This window comes from Rhamphochromis longiceps, linkage group LG2 (assembly GCF_057381845.1).
Source record: "Rhamphochromis longiceps isolate RC_006_pf linkage group LG2, R_longiceps_female_GT1.1, whole genome shotgun sequence".
Taxonomy (NCBI): domain Eukaryota; kingdom Metazoa; phylum Chordata; class Actinopteri; order Cichliformes; family Cichlidae; genus Rhamphochromis; species Rhamphochromis longiceps.
The window spans coordinates 17,279,799-17,296,880 of record NC_140558.1 but is presented as its reverse complement, the minus strand read 5'-3'; positions in this window follow the sequence as shown (position 1 = coordinate 17,296,880).

The window sequence follows — 17,082 nt, the reverse complement described above, 5'->3', positions numbered from 1 at the left end:
CCTTTAAAGGGGAGACAAGTGTATCCACTGATCCACGTCACTTTACCTGGATGATGACTCCTCTCCCCCTCACGCAGAAACGCTCCTAATATAACCAAGCAAATAAATAATATTGAAGATTTACTTACATCATTACAAAAACAGGAAAAACATCTCCCTTTGATTCTATTTCTCCATTCCTGCTGAACATCAGGCAACAAATATCTCAATAAATCACAGTAAAATGTAAAGCACATGTTTTCTCTGCTTTGTCTAACCTCTGCAGAGCCTCTGTCAAGAAAAACATATCTGTAAGCATAAAACAAATATACATTTCATAACAAGTCACTGGACAAACCTCGGTCAGTTGATTTCCTCTGTGCAGTGCAGACGAACATCAGTCAGCAAGTCAAGGTGGTGAGATGGACTGGTGTCCTTTGTGACTCTGCTGGTTCTTCTGAGGAAATACCACCGTCTCTCCACACTGTCACCATCTGTGAGCACAAACTGCTGCTCTGCTCTGCCAGCATGTAGGAAATCACATATCACACACACAGGGGTGAAGAAACATTAGAACTCAACTTTGGATACTTTAGATCTAAACAGATCAAAGTAGCTCTTAGCTTCAACAATCAGTGAACAGACAAACAATGATACCATACTGATTCTGTATGAATACAATATGGTATTTTCAATACAGGTGTCAAATTAATTTACTAAAACTAATACAGATATATGTATTTTTTTTTTTTGATAAATTCGTTTGCTAAATTATAAGAATATATATTTTTTCATTTAACAATTGCAACTGAAAGAAATTAAATATTGAACAAAAATATATTGTCACATTCTGAGCATGCTCAGCATGCTGACAGACTTGAAGTTGCTACAGATTTTAAGAAGTGATAATTATAGGGAAAAAACTTCTCTTTTTCATCCGTTTAATCAAACATTTGATGCCTTAGATGTCTCAGTCCTATAGCATTCTGCAACTACAACTAAGCTGAAGCTTGGATTTGGCTGCAGGTGCCCTGTACATCCTTCTCAACATGTGGGTACCATTTAATCACACTTCTTCCTGAGCTTTGCTTCGTCACAAGACCAAAGGTGGCATCCCGTGTCACGGTCATATCATCATCCAGAAGAAACATTTGAAGAAACATCATGGAGAAGAAACATTTACGCGCCTCCCGGTTTTGTTTTCTGATCCTGCAAAAAGACTGAGGACAACAAAGCCCAGAGAACACGAGATACACAACATCCAACATTCAGACTCAACAGCCTCCATAAATGAAGAGCACCAGGTTGGTTCAGTTATAGTAGATGTCATGGAATTTTTTAAATAAAGTCTGCAACACAGAAAGAGCTGTGATCATGCTATTTATTACTGTGCACAGGAGAGCAAACACACATCAAACATCACAGTTCAGTCATGTCAGCTCTGCCACTTCACGTGTCTCGCTATGAAACCTAACGGATCAATGGTTATGCTGTTTTGTGCCCTTGACGTTATCAGCACCTGTAAAGGGAGTTGTTTTCTCAAACTGCTGAAGTAAGTTCATCTAGTTTTAGAAACTTTCATTGAACAGTCTATAACAGTGTCACAACTAAGCATATGCATAAGCACTTAAATGCTTTAAATGAGAATAACATAAAATTTCTATTACAGGAGCTAGAGCCTGTCCCAGTAGTCATAGGTAGAGCACACCTGGACAGGTCACCAGTCTGTCAGAGGACTAACACAGATGCAGCCTGACTCAATCCTAAATGTTCAGCACACAGAGACACAGAGGTACCGTTTAAAGTTTAGTGTTAACTTGAGTCACTGATCATTTGCAGTATTACAGAGTCTGGCAGTCTTTGCATGATGTCCACGTCACTGTAAGTTTCTAGCTGACTCTCAGGTGTGACAGGTGTGCCAGCAGGAAAGAGTAATAATAGCCTGCATCCTGAGGTTTTTCATGCAGGATTAAAGGAGCCAGGCTTTGTTCACACAGCTAGGATTGTATTTTACACTGACCCTGGGTCAGTATAAGTATCATACAGTTTAAACGAAGCACTGAAACTTGCACATATTTATTACAGATGCACTGAAGCTAATCGAGATATTTGCTGTCAGTCTGTGGCTGCGATTAAACACTTTACTGGAAACTTTATTAACTAGTAACTTCGTCAGTCATGACAGAAGCTAATATTTCTGTGCTAACATCGTTTAAACAGTAACAGCTTTACTCCAATATAAGCTAACGTTTACACCGTAACTTTAAGCTAGCACCATAAAGACGGTAAAACACGTAATAACATCTACAAATGCATCTTAAAGCTGTTATATTAGCACTCGGTGTATTACTAACATAACCACATTAACATTATTGACACTCGCTGGTCTGACTTTTAATAGTCATTCTATAAATGCTGTCCGTTTAAACGGTCTTACCTGTACACACATTGCAGCCAGAGTGGATTCTGGAGTCTTCCCACGCTCCTGTTAGTGATCCTCCATCTGGATGGATGATAACAACCTTCTGAACAATCTAGCAGGAGATGGTCCATATCTAGGGGATATGGACTGATAACAGCCGAAGCGGGTGAAAAAGTCACCCAGTCGCTAGCTGTGCGATTACCCAGCATACACCAGCACAATATTAGGCACAGCACCACCATAGACATTTTCAGTGGTTTTGAATGCAGGACATGGTTATCTTACCTTGTAAAATGCATGACAATAAAACAGCTAACCACCATAAAATGGTATTGTGTATGTATGTATGTGCATGTGTGTGTGTGTGTGTGTGAGAGAGAGAGAGAGAGAGAGAGAGAGAGAGAGAGAGAGAGAGAGAAAGAGAGGGGGGGGGAAGAGATCAAAGGCGTGCGCTTATGTTTTTTCTTGATCAAGAGTGTGCCTCCTCTCTCTTATTGGATGTATGGTATAGCATGTTTATTCAGGTGCACCTTTGAAGTCTATGAGAATACTTTGCAGCCTGGTCTGAGTGGTCATTTCTGCACAGACACAATGAAGCGTGCACTCAGTTTAGAGGAGGCTGTTGCTGCAGTTTTGCACTCTCCACAAGCAGTGGAGATACTTCTGACAGCGAAGAAGAATTTTTGCCAGGCACCAAGGAGCTTTGCAGCTCATGTGCGGAGGAGGAGAAGGAGAAGGAGGAAGAAGAGCAGGAGGAAGAGACAAGACTGGAGGATGGCCAGTGGAGATCTAAAAATGGAGAAATCATGTGGCAACCCACACACGAAGAGGTCCTGCCATTTTTTCCTCCCCCCATTTTAACCCCAGGACCAACCCATTATGCAATTCGTATAGGATCAGCAGCCCTGTGAGCACTTTCCATCTTTTTTTTTGCAGAGGACATTATGCAGCTAATCCTGCATTTCACCAACCTGCAGGGGCAACAGGTCAGTAAAAGACTGGAAGGACATAGATGAGGAGTTGCAGGCTTACATGGGGCTTGTGATGCTGGCTGGCCTGTACAGGTCTCAACATGAAACGACAACAAGCCTGTGAAATGGGGAGACAGGGCTCTTCTGTTTCATGCTACCATGTCAAAAAAAAAAAGAAAAAGATTTGAGCAAATTAATCGGGCAGTAAGATTCGATGATCGTCTCTCCCGTCCAGGTCGCTACAGGGGGGGGCAAGGCTGTGGTTTCCTACATCCCCAAGCAAAGAAAAAAGGTTGTCTTATTGAGCACCAGGCACCGTGAGCTACAAGTCCAGGACTCTGGGAAGAGAAAGCCCCACATCATCCTGGATTATAACAAATGCAAAGGGACTGTGGATCATTTGGACCAGGTAAGCACAATTATAAGTATTTATTTTCATTTTATTATTATTTTTTATTATTATTTATTATTATTTTATTTATTTTATTTATTTTTAAATTATAAGTATTATTTGCCAAATTGTTTACCGTTTCTCATTGTTATAACTGATAAAGTCATAATGTGATTATAATAGTTTTGATATGAGATGATAGTTTTAGACTATGATAGTTTTGATAGTTACAGTAAGGAGGGGGGGGGGGGGGGGGGGTCCAGTTTGACGCCCACAGGCAGGAAGAATCTCTTGCTTATGGCTGTATAAATCTGTTCATGTCACCTGATCATTTCTTTTTGTTTTGCAGGTTTGTGGCAACTACTCCTGCCGTAGAAGGACACGTAGGTGGCCCATGTGTCTGTTCTACCACATGATCGAGGTAAGCTGCTATAATGCTTTCATTCAAGACAGCTGTAACTTTTGATAGAAGACGCATATAAACATATTTATGGCTTTATCTTATAAAGTTCGATATCCCCGTGTTGAGCAAACAGGTTTTGCAGCTGTTTGATCTAAGATTTTCAAGTTATTCACAAAATGAATACCTATGCTTTGTTTCGTGCGACAACTCCATTCAAATGCATGTAATAGTCAGAAACGCACTGTCTTGGCGAAATAAAGCGTTTACAACTTCATGAAGACAGCTCTAACTTTTGATAGGAGACTCAGATATGCGTATTTATGGCTTTATCTTATCGAATTCAATATGCCCGTGTTGAGCAAACAGTTTTAAAGCTATGTGAGCTAAGATTTTCAAGTTATTCACAAGATGAAAACCTATACTTTGTTTCGTGCGAGAACTCCATTCAAATGCATGTAATAGTCAGAAACGCACGGTCTCGGCGAAATAAAGTGTTTTTGTACAGCTTCATGAAGTTACCTGTAACTTTTGATAGAAGGCTCAGACACACATCAATATGGCTTTGCCTTATACAATTCAGCATCTCCGTGCTGGGGAAACAGGTTTTGCAGCTGTTTGAGCCAAGAGCTTCCAGTTATTGAAAAAATGAAAGCCTATACTTTGTTTCGTGCGAGAACTCCATTCAAATGCATGTAAAAGTCAGAAACGCACTGTCTCGGCGAAATAAAGGGTTTACAACTTCATGAAGACAGCTGTAACTTTTGATAGGAAACTCAGATATACGTATTTATGGCTTTATCTTATAGAATTCAATATCCCCGTTGAGCAAACAGTTTTAAAGCTATGTGAGCTAAGATTTTTAAGTTATTCACAAAATAAAAAGCTATACTTTGTTTCGTGTTTGAACTCCATTTATGTTACGCCCCTAATCTAGGCGTGTAGGGACGCACATAAGGTTGGAGGAGAGAGAGACAAATCCCCGCCCTGGTTCCCAAGCCAAACATCCAAACCAGTTGTGAGTAAAAAAAGGTGATTTTATTTAAGGACAAGAAGCATAGCTCCAGGGTGAGCCCAGGCCAAAATAATAAACAAAACCAACTAAGACCCACCAGAAAAGACTAACTAAACCCTAGGAAAGAAAAAGAACAAACAAATGACAGAGCTATCCCTCGCTCCCTGACCAAGAAAACAGGAGAAAACGATTCCAAAAGAAAAGGCAGCTCACCCCTTCCGCTTCAGCCCACGAGTGCCTAAGCTCTCAGCTAATGCACTAGGAGCGGCTTTTACAATTCACCCTCACACAAATACACAAGATAAGCACAGGCTGGGAAAACCATGGTAAGAACCGCGACGGCTGTCAGGCTACTCACTCGTTGCACACACTCTCTCTCTCTCTCCCCTCTGGAGCTGTCAGAGCGGCTTTTTGAACGTGGTCACCTGTTCCATGGTCCAATCAGCTGCTCACTACTCTTCATTAGGGGAGGGACCTGTAAAGTGTCTTAAACACAGTAAAGAGACACATGTCTCGCATGTAATAGTCAGAAACGCACTATCTTTGCAAAATAAAGCCTTTTTGTACAACTTCATGAAGTTAGCTGTAACTTTTGATAGAAGATTCAGATTTACGTAGTTATGGCTTTATCTTATAATATTCAGTATCCCCATGCTGAGCAAACAGGTTTGAGCTAAGATTTTCGGGTTATTCACATAATGAAAACCTATACTTTGTTTCGTGCGAGAACTGCATTCAAATGCATGTAATAGTCAGAAACGCACTGTCTCGGCGAAATAAAGTGTTTTTGTACAGCTTCATGAAGACAGCTGTAACTTTTGATAGAAGGCTCAGATTTACGTATTTATGGTTTTATCTTATATAATTCAATATCCCCGTGCTGGGCAAACAGATTTTGCAGCTGTGTGAGCTAAGATTTCCAAGTTATACACATAATGAAAACCTATACTTTGTTTCGGTCGAGTTCCCCATTCAAATGCATGCAACAGTGAGAAACGCACTGTCTTGGCGAAATAAAGCGTTTTTGTACAACTTCATATAAATAGCTGTAACTTTTGATAGAAGACTCAGACAAACATGTTTATGGCTTTATCTTATAGAACGCAAGGTCCCCGTGCTGGGAAAACAGGATTTGCAGCTGTTTGAGCTAAGATTTCCAAGTTATACACATAATGAAAACCTATACTTTGTTTCGGGCGAGTTCCCCATTCAAATGCATGCAACAGTGAGAAACGCACTGTCTTGGCGAAATAAAGCGTTTTTGTACAACTTCATATAAATAGCTGTAACTTTTGATAGAAGACTCGGATACACATGTTTATGGTTTTATCTTATAGAACTCAAGGTCCCCGTGCTGGGAAAACAGGTTTTGCAGCCGTTTGAGCTAAGATTTTAAAATTATTCACATAATGAAAACCTATACTTTGTTTCGGTCGACTTCCCCATTCAAATGCATGTAACAGTGAGAAACGCACTGTCTTGGCGAAAGAAAGCGTTTTTGTACAACTTCATATAAATAGCTGTAACTTTTGATAGAAGACTCGGATACACATGTTTATGGCTTTATCTTATAGAACTCAATATCCCCGTGCTGGGAAAACAGGATTTGCAGCTGTTTGAGCTAAGATTTCCAAGTTATACACATAATGAAAACCTATACTTTGTTTCGGGCGAGTTCCCCATTCAAATGCATGTAACAGTGAGAAACGCACTGTCTTGGCGAAAGAAAGCGTTTTTGTACAACTTCATATAAATAGCTGTAACTTTTGATAGAAGACTCAGACAAACATGTTTATGGCTTTATCTTATAGAACTCAAGGTCCCCGTGCTGGGTAAACAGGTTTTGCAGCTGTTTGAGCTAAGATTTTCAAGTTATACACATAATGAAAACCTATACTTTGTTTCGGTCGAGTTCCCCATTCAAATGCATGTAACAGTGAGAAACGCACTGTCTTGGCGAAATAAAGCGTTTTTGTACAACTTCATATAAATAGCTGTAACTTTTGATAGAAGACTCAGACAAACATGTTTATGGCTTTATCTTATAGAACTCAAGGTCCCCGTGCTGGGAAAACAGGTTTTGCAGCCGTTTGAGCTAAGATTTTAAAATTATTCACATAATGAAAACCTATACTTTGTTTCGGTCGAGTTCCCCATTCAAATGCATGTAACAGTGAGAAACGCACTGTCTTGGCGAAAGAAAGCGTTTTTGTACAACTTCATATAAATAGCTGTAACTTTTGATAGAAGACTCGGATACACATGTTTATGGCTTTATCTTATAGAACTCAATATCCCCGTGCTGGGAAAACAGGATTTGCAGCTGTTTGAGCTAAGATTTCCAAGTTATACACATAATGAAAACCTATACTTTGTTTCGGGCGAGTTCCCCATTCAAATGCATGTAACAGTGAGAAATGCACTGTCTTGGCGAAATAAAGCGTTTTTGTACAACTTCATATAAATAGCTGTAACTTTTGATAGAAGACTCGGACAAACATGTTTATGGCTTTATCTTATAGAACTCAAGGTCCCCGTGCTGGGAAAACAGGATTTGCAGCTGTTTGAGCTAAGATTTCCAAGTTATACACATAATGAAAACCTATACTTTGTTTCGGGTGAGTTCCCCATTCAAATGCATGTAACAGTGAGAAACGCACTGTCTTGGCGAAAGAAAGCGTTTTTGTACAACTTCATATAAATAGCTGTAACTTTTGATAGAAGACTCGGATACACATGTTTATGGCTTTATCTTATAGAACTCAATATCCCCGTGCTGGGAAAACAGGTTTTGCAGCTGTTTGAGCTAAGATTTCCAAGTTATTCACATAATGAAAACCTATACTTTGTTTCGGTCGAGTTCCCCATTCAAATGCATGCAACAGTGAGAAACGCACTGTCTTGGCGAAATAAAGCGTTTTTGTACAACTTCATATAAATAGCTGTAACTTTTGATAGAAGACTCGGATACACATGTTTATGGCTTTATCTTATAGAACTCAAGGTCCCCGTGCTGGCAAAACAGGTTTTGCAGCCGTTTGAGCTAAGATTTTAAAATTATTCACATAATGAAAACCTATACTTTGTTTCGGTCGAGTTCCCCATTCAAATGCATGTAACAGTGAGAAACGCACTGTCTTGGCGAAATAAAGCGTTTTTGTACAACTTCATATAAATAGCTGTAACTTTTGATAGAAGACTCGGATACACATGTTTATGGCTTTATCTTATAGAACTCAATATCCCCGTGCTGGGCAAACAGGTTTTGCAGCCGTTTGAGCTAAGATTTTAAAATTATTCACATAATGAAAACCTATACTTTGTCTCGGGTGTTTCCCATTCAAATGCATGTAACAGTGAGAAACGCATTGTCTTGGCGAAATAAAGCGTTTTTGAACAACTTCATATAAATCGCTGTAACTTTTGATAGAAGACTCAGACAAACATGTTTATGGCTTTATCTTATAGAACTCTATATCCCCGTGCTGGGTAAACAGGTTTTGCAGCCGTTTGAGCTAAGATTTTAAAATTATTCACATAATGAAAACCTATACTTTGTTTCAGGCGAGTTTCCCATTCAAATGCATGTAACAGTGAGAAACGCATTGTCTTGGCGAAATAAAGCATTTTTGAACAACTTCATATAAATCGCTGTAACTTTTGATAGAAGACTCAGACAAACATGTTTATGGCTTTATCTTATGGAACTCAATATCCCCGTGCTGGGCAAACAGGTTTTGCAGCCGTTTGAGCTAAGATTTTAAAATTATTCACATAATGAAAACCTATACTTTGTTTCAGGCGAGTTTCCCATTCAAATGCATGTAACAGTGAGAAACGCATTGTCTTGGTGAAATAAAGCGTTTTTCAACCACTTCATATAAATCGCTGTAACTTTTGATAGAAGACTCAGACAAACATGTTTATGGCTTTATCTTATAGAACTCAAGGTCCCCGTGCTGGGAAAACAGGTTTTGCAGCTGTTTGAGCTAATATTTTAAAATTATTCACATAATGAAAACCTATACTTTGTTTCGGTCGAGTTCCCCATTCAAATGCATGTAACAGTGAGAAACGCACTGTCTTGGCGAAATAAAGCGTTTTTGTACAACTTCATATAAATAGCTGTAACTTTTGATAGAAGACTCAGACAAACATGTTTATGGCTTTATCTTATAGAACTCAAGGTCCCCGTGCTGGGCAAACAGGTTTTGCAGCCGTTTGAGCTAAGATTTTAAAATTATTCACATAATAAAACCTATACTTTGTTTCAGGCGAGTTTCCCATTCAAATGCATGTAACAGTGAGAAACACACTGTCTTGGCGAAATAAAGCGTTTTTGAACAACTTCATATAAATCGCTGTAACTTTTGATAGAAGACTCAGACAAACATGTTTATGGCTTTATCTTATAGAACTCAATATCCCCGTGCTGGGCAAACAGGTTTTGCAGCCGTTTGAGCTAAGATTTTAAAATTATTCACATAATGAAAACCTATACTTTGTTTCAGGCGAGTTTCCCATTCAAATGCATGTAACAGTGAGAAACGCATTGTCTTGGCGAAATAAAGCGTTTTTCAACCACTTCATATAAATCGCTGTAACTTTTGATAGAAGACTCAGACAAACATGTTTATCACTAGGAGTCCCAGGCTTCTACCTTTCTACCTTTAAAACCCACCACCAGCCAAATGGCTGGTAGGCTTTTAGCTAGGCTTTAGCTTCAGCCAAGTGGAAGCTAAATTGGCTAGTCATTCATATGTAAATTAGGTTGTTAGCTGGGAATTCTGGAGGGAGGGGAGTGGGGGTGTGTGGATGAGGGGGTGGGGGAGCTGCTAAAAGCTGTGAACTTCCTTTTGTGTTTCATCTTGATGCATTCTCAATCATCCAGGGAAATAAATCTCCAAAAGTCACCAACTTGGAGTGTTTCAGTTTGCCATCTTAGGGAGAAATCAACACACATGGGTGTAGGTCCTTTGTTGCTGAGATTTATTGATAAAAACAGTACAAAAAACCAACCATTTGTACAGATATTTACAAATAATAATAAAAAGTGAGTGAGTACATTTCAACATTTTCAGCAATCACTCACAATCCTGGCACTGCCATGGTATCTGTAGTCTGCATTTACCACATGTGTATCTGTAGCAGTGAACACATCGCACAGTGGCATGATTGTTCTTGCATTTGTGTTTGACCTGACACATGGCTCTTTTTCCAGGACTAGGTGTGAAGCAACTGTTCTTTTCTTGCCTTCTTCTCAGCTACATGAGAGTGAGCCAACTCTCTTGCAAGCTCCACCACATTTACATATGAATGACTAGCCAATCCACTAGTGGATTGAGGAATTTCCCTGCGAATCTTGTTGACTGTGCCGAGGATGGTGGTTTTCAGTCTAAGAAGTTTTTGCGCGAGTGAAAGCGATGTGAAAAAATTGTCCGTGGTAACATTTCTGCCCTTGTCTAGGAATGGTTCCATCAGCCTCATTACTACATTTTCAGAAAGTCTCTCCCCAGTGGGACGATTGGGGTCCTTGCCAACATATGGGAAGACATTGCAAATGTACTTGGATTTTAGGTCGCAAGCCACCCAAAACTTGATCCCAAACTTGTCAGGTTTACTTGCAATATACTGCAGGAAACAGCACCGAGTCTTTGATGGGAAAAGCTGTTCATCAACGGTGATATGTAGACCAGGGTTGTAGCACGTGATGCAGTTGGTGACCAATGATCCCCACACACTGGAAATTGCAGCGAACTTATCAGTCTTTGCTCGATTTGCTCCATTGTGGCATCAATCAGACCACTGGTATAATGTTGAAATGTACTCACTCACTTTTTATTATTATTTGTAAATATGTGTACAAATGGTTGGTTTTTTGTACTGTTTTTATCAATAAATCTCAGCAACAAAGGACATACACCCATGTGTGTTGATTTGTCCCTAAGACGGCAAACTGAAACACTCCAAGTTGGTGACTTTTGGAGATTTATTTCCCTGGATGATTGAGAATGCATCAAGATGAAACACAAAAGGAAGTTCACAGCTTTTAGCAGCTCCCCCACCCCCTCATCCACACACCCCCACTCCCCTCCCTCCAGAATTCCCAGCTAACAACCTAATATACATATGAATGACTAGCCAATTTAGCTTCCACTTGGCTGAAGCTAAAGCTTAGCTAAAAGCCATTTGGCTGCTCTCCGGGTTTTAAAGGTAGAAAAAGCCAAATGGCAGTCCGTGGTGATGTAAGTGTTATGGCTTTATCTTATAGAACTCAATATCCCCGTGCTGGGCAAACAGGTTTTGCAGCCGTTTGAGCTAAGATTTTAAAATTATTCACATAATGAAAACCTATACTTTGTTTCAGGCGAGTTTCCCATTCAAATGCATGTAACAGTGAGAAACGCATTGTCTTGGCGAAATAAAGCGTTTTTGAACAACTTCATATAAATCGCTGTAACTTTTGATAGAAGACTCAGACAAACATGTTTATGGCTTTATCTTATAGAACTCAAGGTCCCCGTGCTGGGAAAACAGGTTTTGCAGCTGTTTGAGCTAAGATTTTAAAATTATTCACATAATGAAAACCTATACTTTGTTTCGGTCGAGTTCCCCATTCAAATGCATGTAACAGTGAGAAACGCACTGTCTTGGCGAAAGAAAGCGTTTTTGTACAACTTCATATAAATAGCTGTAACTTTTGATAGAAGACTCGGATACACATGTTTATGGCTTTATCTTATAGAACTCAAGGTCCCCGTGCTGGGAAAACAGGATTTGCAGCTGTTTGAGCTAAGATTTTCAAGTTATACACATAACGAAAACCTATACTTTGTTTCGGTCGAGTTCCCCATTCAAATGCATGTAACAGTGAGAAACGCACTGTCTTGGCGAAATAAAGCGTTTTTGTACAACTTCATATAAATAGCTGTAACTTTTGATAGAAGACTCAGACAAACATGTTTATGGCTTTATCTTATAGAACTCAAGGTCCCCGTGCTGGGAAAACAGGTTTTGCAGCCGTTTGAGCTAATATTTTAAAATTATTCACATAATGAAAACCTATACTTTGTTTCGGTGGAGTTCCCCATTCAAATGCATGTAACAGTGAGAAACGCACTGTCTTGGCGAAATAAAGCGTTTTTGTACAACTTCATATAAATAGCTGTAACTTTTGATAGAAGACTCAGACAAACATGTTTATGGCTTTATCTTATAGAACTCAAGGTCCCCGTGCTGGGAAAACAGGTTTTGCAGGTGTTTGAGCTAAGATTTTCAAGTTATACACATAATGAAAACCTATACTTTGTTTCGGTCGAGTTCCCCATTCAAATGCATGTAACAGTGAGAAACGCACTGTCTTGGCGAAATAAAGCGTTTTTGTACAACTTCATATAAATAGCTGTAACTTTTGATAGAAGACTCGGATACACATGTTTATGGCTTTATCTTATAGAACTCAAGGTCCCCGTGCTGGGAAAACAGGTTTTGCAGCCGTTTGAGCTAAGATTTTAAAATTATTCACATAATGAAAACCTATACTTTGTTTCGGTCGAGTTCCCCATTCAAATGCATGTAACAGTGAGAAACGCATTGTCTTGGCGAAATAAAGCGTTTTTGTACAACTTCATATAAATAGCTGTAACTTTTGATAGAAGACTCAGACAAACATGTTTATGGCTTTATCTTATAGAACTCAAGGTCCCCGTGCTGAGAAAATAGGTTTTGCAGCTGTTTGAGCTAAGATTTTCAAGTTATACACATAATGAAAACCTATACTTTGTTTCGGTCGAGTTCCCCATTCAAATGCATGTAACAGTGAGAAACGCACTGTCTTGGCGAAATAAAGCGTTTTTGTACAACTTCATATAAATCGCTGTAACTTTTGATAGAAGACTCAGACAAACATGTTTATGGCTTTATCTTATAGAACTCAATATCCCCGTGCTGGGCAAACAGGTTTTGCAGCCGTTTGAGCTAAGATTTTAAAATTATTCACATAATGAAAACCTATACTTTGTTTCAGGCGAGTTTCCCATTCAAATGCATGTAACAGTGAGAAACGCATTGTCTTGGCGAAATAAAGCGTTTTTCAACCACTTCATATAAATCGCTGTAACTTTTGATAGAAGACTCAGACAAACATGTTTATCACTAGGAGTCCCAGGCTTCTACCTTTCTACCTTTAAAACCCACCACCAGCCAAATGGCTGGTAGGCTTTTAGCTAGGCTTTAGCTTCAGCCAAGTGGAAGCTAAATTGGCTAGTCATTCATATGTAAATTAGGTTGTTAGCTGGGAATTCTGGAGGGAGGGGAGTGGGGGTGTGTGGATGAGGGGGTGGGGGAGCTGCTAAAAGCTGTGAACTTCCTTTTGTGTTTCATCTTGATGCATTCTCAATCATCCAGGGAAATAAATCTCCAAAAGTCACCAACTTGGAGTGTTTCAGTTTGCCATCTTAGGGAGAAATCAACACACATGGGTGTAGGTCCTTTGTTGCTGAGATTTATTGATAAAAACAGTACAAAAAACCAACCATTTGTACACATATTTACAAATAATAATAAAAAGTGAGTGAGTACATTTCAACATTTTCAGCAATCACTCACAATCCTGGCACTGCCATGGTATCTGTAGTCTGCATTTACCACATGTGTATCTGTAGCAGTGAACACATCGCACAGTGGCATGATTGTTCTTGCATTTGTGTTTGACCTGACACATGGCTCTTTTTCCAGGACTAGGTGTGAAGCAACTGTTCTTTTCTTGCCTTCTTCTCAGCTACATGAGAGTGAGCCAACTCTCTTGCAAGCTCCACCACATTTACATATGAATGACTAGCCAATCCACTAGTGGATTGAGGAATTTCCCTGCGAATCTTGTTGACTGTGCCGAGGATGGTGGTTTTCAGTCTAAGAAGTTTTTGCGCGAGTGAAAGCGATGTGAAAAAATTGTCCGTGGTAACATTTCTGCCCTTGTCTAGGAATGGTTCCATCAGCCTCATTACTACATTTTCAGAAAGTCTCTCCCCAGTGGGACGATTGGGGTCCTTGCCAACATATGGGAAGACATTGCAAATGTACTTGGATTTTAGGTCGCAAGCCACCCAAAACTTGATCCCAAACTTGTCAGGTTTACTTGCAATATACTGCAGGAAACAGCACCGAGTCTTTGATGGGAAAAGCTGTTCATCAACGGTGATATGTAGACCAGGGTTGTAGCACGTGATGCAGTTGGTGACCAATGATCCCCACACACTGGAAATTGCAGCGAACTTATCAGTCTTTGCTCGATTTGCTCCATTGTGGCATCAATCAGACCACTGGTATAATGTTGAAATGTACTCACTCACTTTTTATTATTATTTGTAAATATGTGTACAAATGGTTGGTTTTTTGTACTGTTTTTATCAATAAATCTCAGCAACAAAGGACATACACCCATGTGTGTTGATTTGTCCCTAAGACGGCAAACTGAAACACTCCAAGTTGGTGACTTTTGGAGATTTATTTCCCTGGATGATTGAGAATGCATCAAGATGAAACACAAAAGGAAGTTCACAGCTTTTAGCAGCTCCCCCACCCCCTCATCCACACACCCCCACTCCCCTCCCTCCAGAATTCCCAGCTAACAACCTAATATACATATGAATGACTAGCCAATTTAGCTTCCACTTGGCTGAAGCTAAAGCTTAGCTAAAAGCCATTTGGCTGCTCTCCGGGTTTTAAAGGTAGAAAAAGCCAAATGGCAGTCCGTGGTGATGTAAGTGTTATGGCTTTATCTTATAGAACTCAATATCCCCGTGCTGGGCAAACAGGTTTTGCAGCCGTTTGAGCTAAGATTTTAAAATTATTCACATAATGAAAACCTATACTTTGTTTCAGGCGAGTTTCCCATTCAAATGCATGTAACAGTGAGAAACGCATTGTCTTGGCGAAATAAAGCGTTTTTGAACAACTTCATATAAATCGCTGTAACTTTTGATAGAAGACTCAGACAAACATGTTTATGGCTTTATCTTATAGAACTCAAGGTCCCCGTGCTGGGAAAACAGGTTTTGCAGCCGTTTGAGCTAAGATTTTAAAATTATTCACATAATGAAAACCTATACTTTGTTTCGGTCGAGTTCCCCATTCAAATGCATGTAACAGTGAGAAACGCACTGTCTTGGCGAAATAAAGCGTTTCTGTACAACTTCATATAAATAGCTGTAACTTTTGATAGAAGACTCGGATACACATGTTTATGGCTTTATCTTATAGAACTCAAGGTCCCCGTGCTGGCAAAACAGGTTTTGCAGCCGTTTGAGCTAAGATTTTAAAATTATTCACATAATGAAAACCTATACTTTGTTTCGGTCGAGTTCCCCATTCAAATGCATGTAACAGTGAGAAACGCACTGTCTTGGCGAAAGAAAGCGTTTTTGTACAACTTCATATAAATAGCTGTAACTTTTGATAGAAGACTCGGATACACATGTTTATGGCTTTATCTTATAGAACTCAATGTCCCCGTGCTGGGAAAACAGGATTTGCAGCCGTTTGAGCTAAGATTTTCAAGTTATACACATAATGAAAACCTATACTTTGTTTCGGTCGAGTTCCCCATTCAAATGCATGTAACAGTGAGAAACGCACTGTCTTGGCGAAATAAAGCGTTTTTGTACAACTTCATATAAATAGCTGTAACTTTTGATAGAAGACTCAGACAAACATGTTTATGGCTTTATCTTATAGAACTCAAGGTCCCCGTGCTGGGAAAACAGGTTTTGCAGCCGTTTGAGCTAATATTTTAAAATTATTCACATAATGAAAACCTATACTTTGTTTCGGTCGAGTTCCCCATTCAAATGCATGTAACAGTGAGAAACGCACTGTCTTGGCGAAATAAAGCGTTTTTGAACAACTTCATATAAATAGCTGTAACTTTTGATAGAAGACTCGGATACACATGTTTATGGCTTTATCTTATAGAACTCAAGGTCCCCGTGCTGGGAAAACAGGATTTGCAGCTGTTTGAGCTAAGATTTTAAAATTATTCACATAATGAAAACCTATACTTTGTCTCAGGCGAGTTCCCCATTCAAATGCATGTAACAGTGAGAAACGCATTGTCTTGGCGAAATAAAGCGTTTTTGAACAACTTCATATAAATCGCTGTAACTTTTGATAGAAGACTCAGACAAACATGTTTATGGCTTTATCTTATAGAACTCTATATCCCCGTGCTGGGAAAACAGGTTTTGCAGCCGTTTGAGCTAAGATTTTAAAATTATTCACATAATGAAAACCTATACTTTGTTTCGGTCGAGTTCCCCATTCAAATGCATGTAACAGTGAGAAACGCACTGTCTTGGCGAAAGAAAGCGTTTTTGTACAACTTCATATAAATAGCTGTAACTTTTGATAGAAGACTCGGATACACATGTTTATGGCTTTATCTTATAGAACTCAATATCCCCGTGCTGGGAAAACAGGATTTGCAGCTGTTTGAGCTAAGATTTTCAAGTTATACACATAATGAAAACCTATACTTTGTTTCGGTCGAGTTCCCCATTCAAATGCATGTAACAGTGAGAAACGCACTGTCTTGGCGAAATAAAGCGTTTTTGTACAACTTCATATAAATAGCTGTAACTTTTGATAGAAGACTCAGACAAACATGTTTATGGCTTTATCTTATAGAACTCAAGGTCCCCGTGCTGGGAAAACAGGTTTTGCAGCCGTTTGAGCTAATATTTTAAAATTATTCACATAATGAAAACCTATACTTTGTTTCGGTCGAGTTCCCCATTCAAATGCATGTAACAGTGAGAAACGCACTGTCTTGGCGAAATAAAGCGTTTTTGAACAACTTCATATAAATAGCTGTAACTTTTGATAGAAGACTCGGATACACATGTTTAT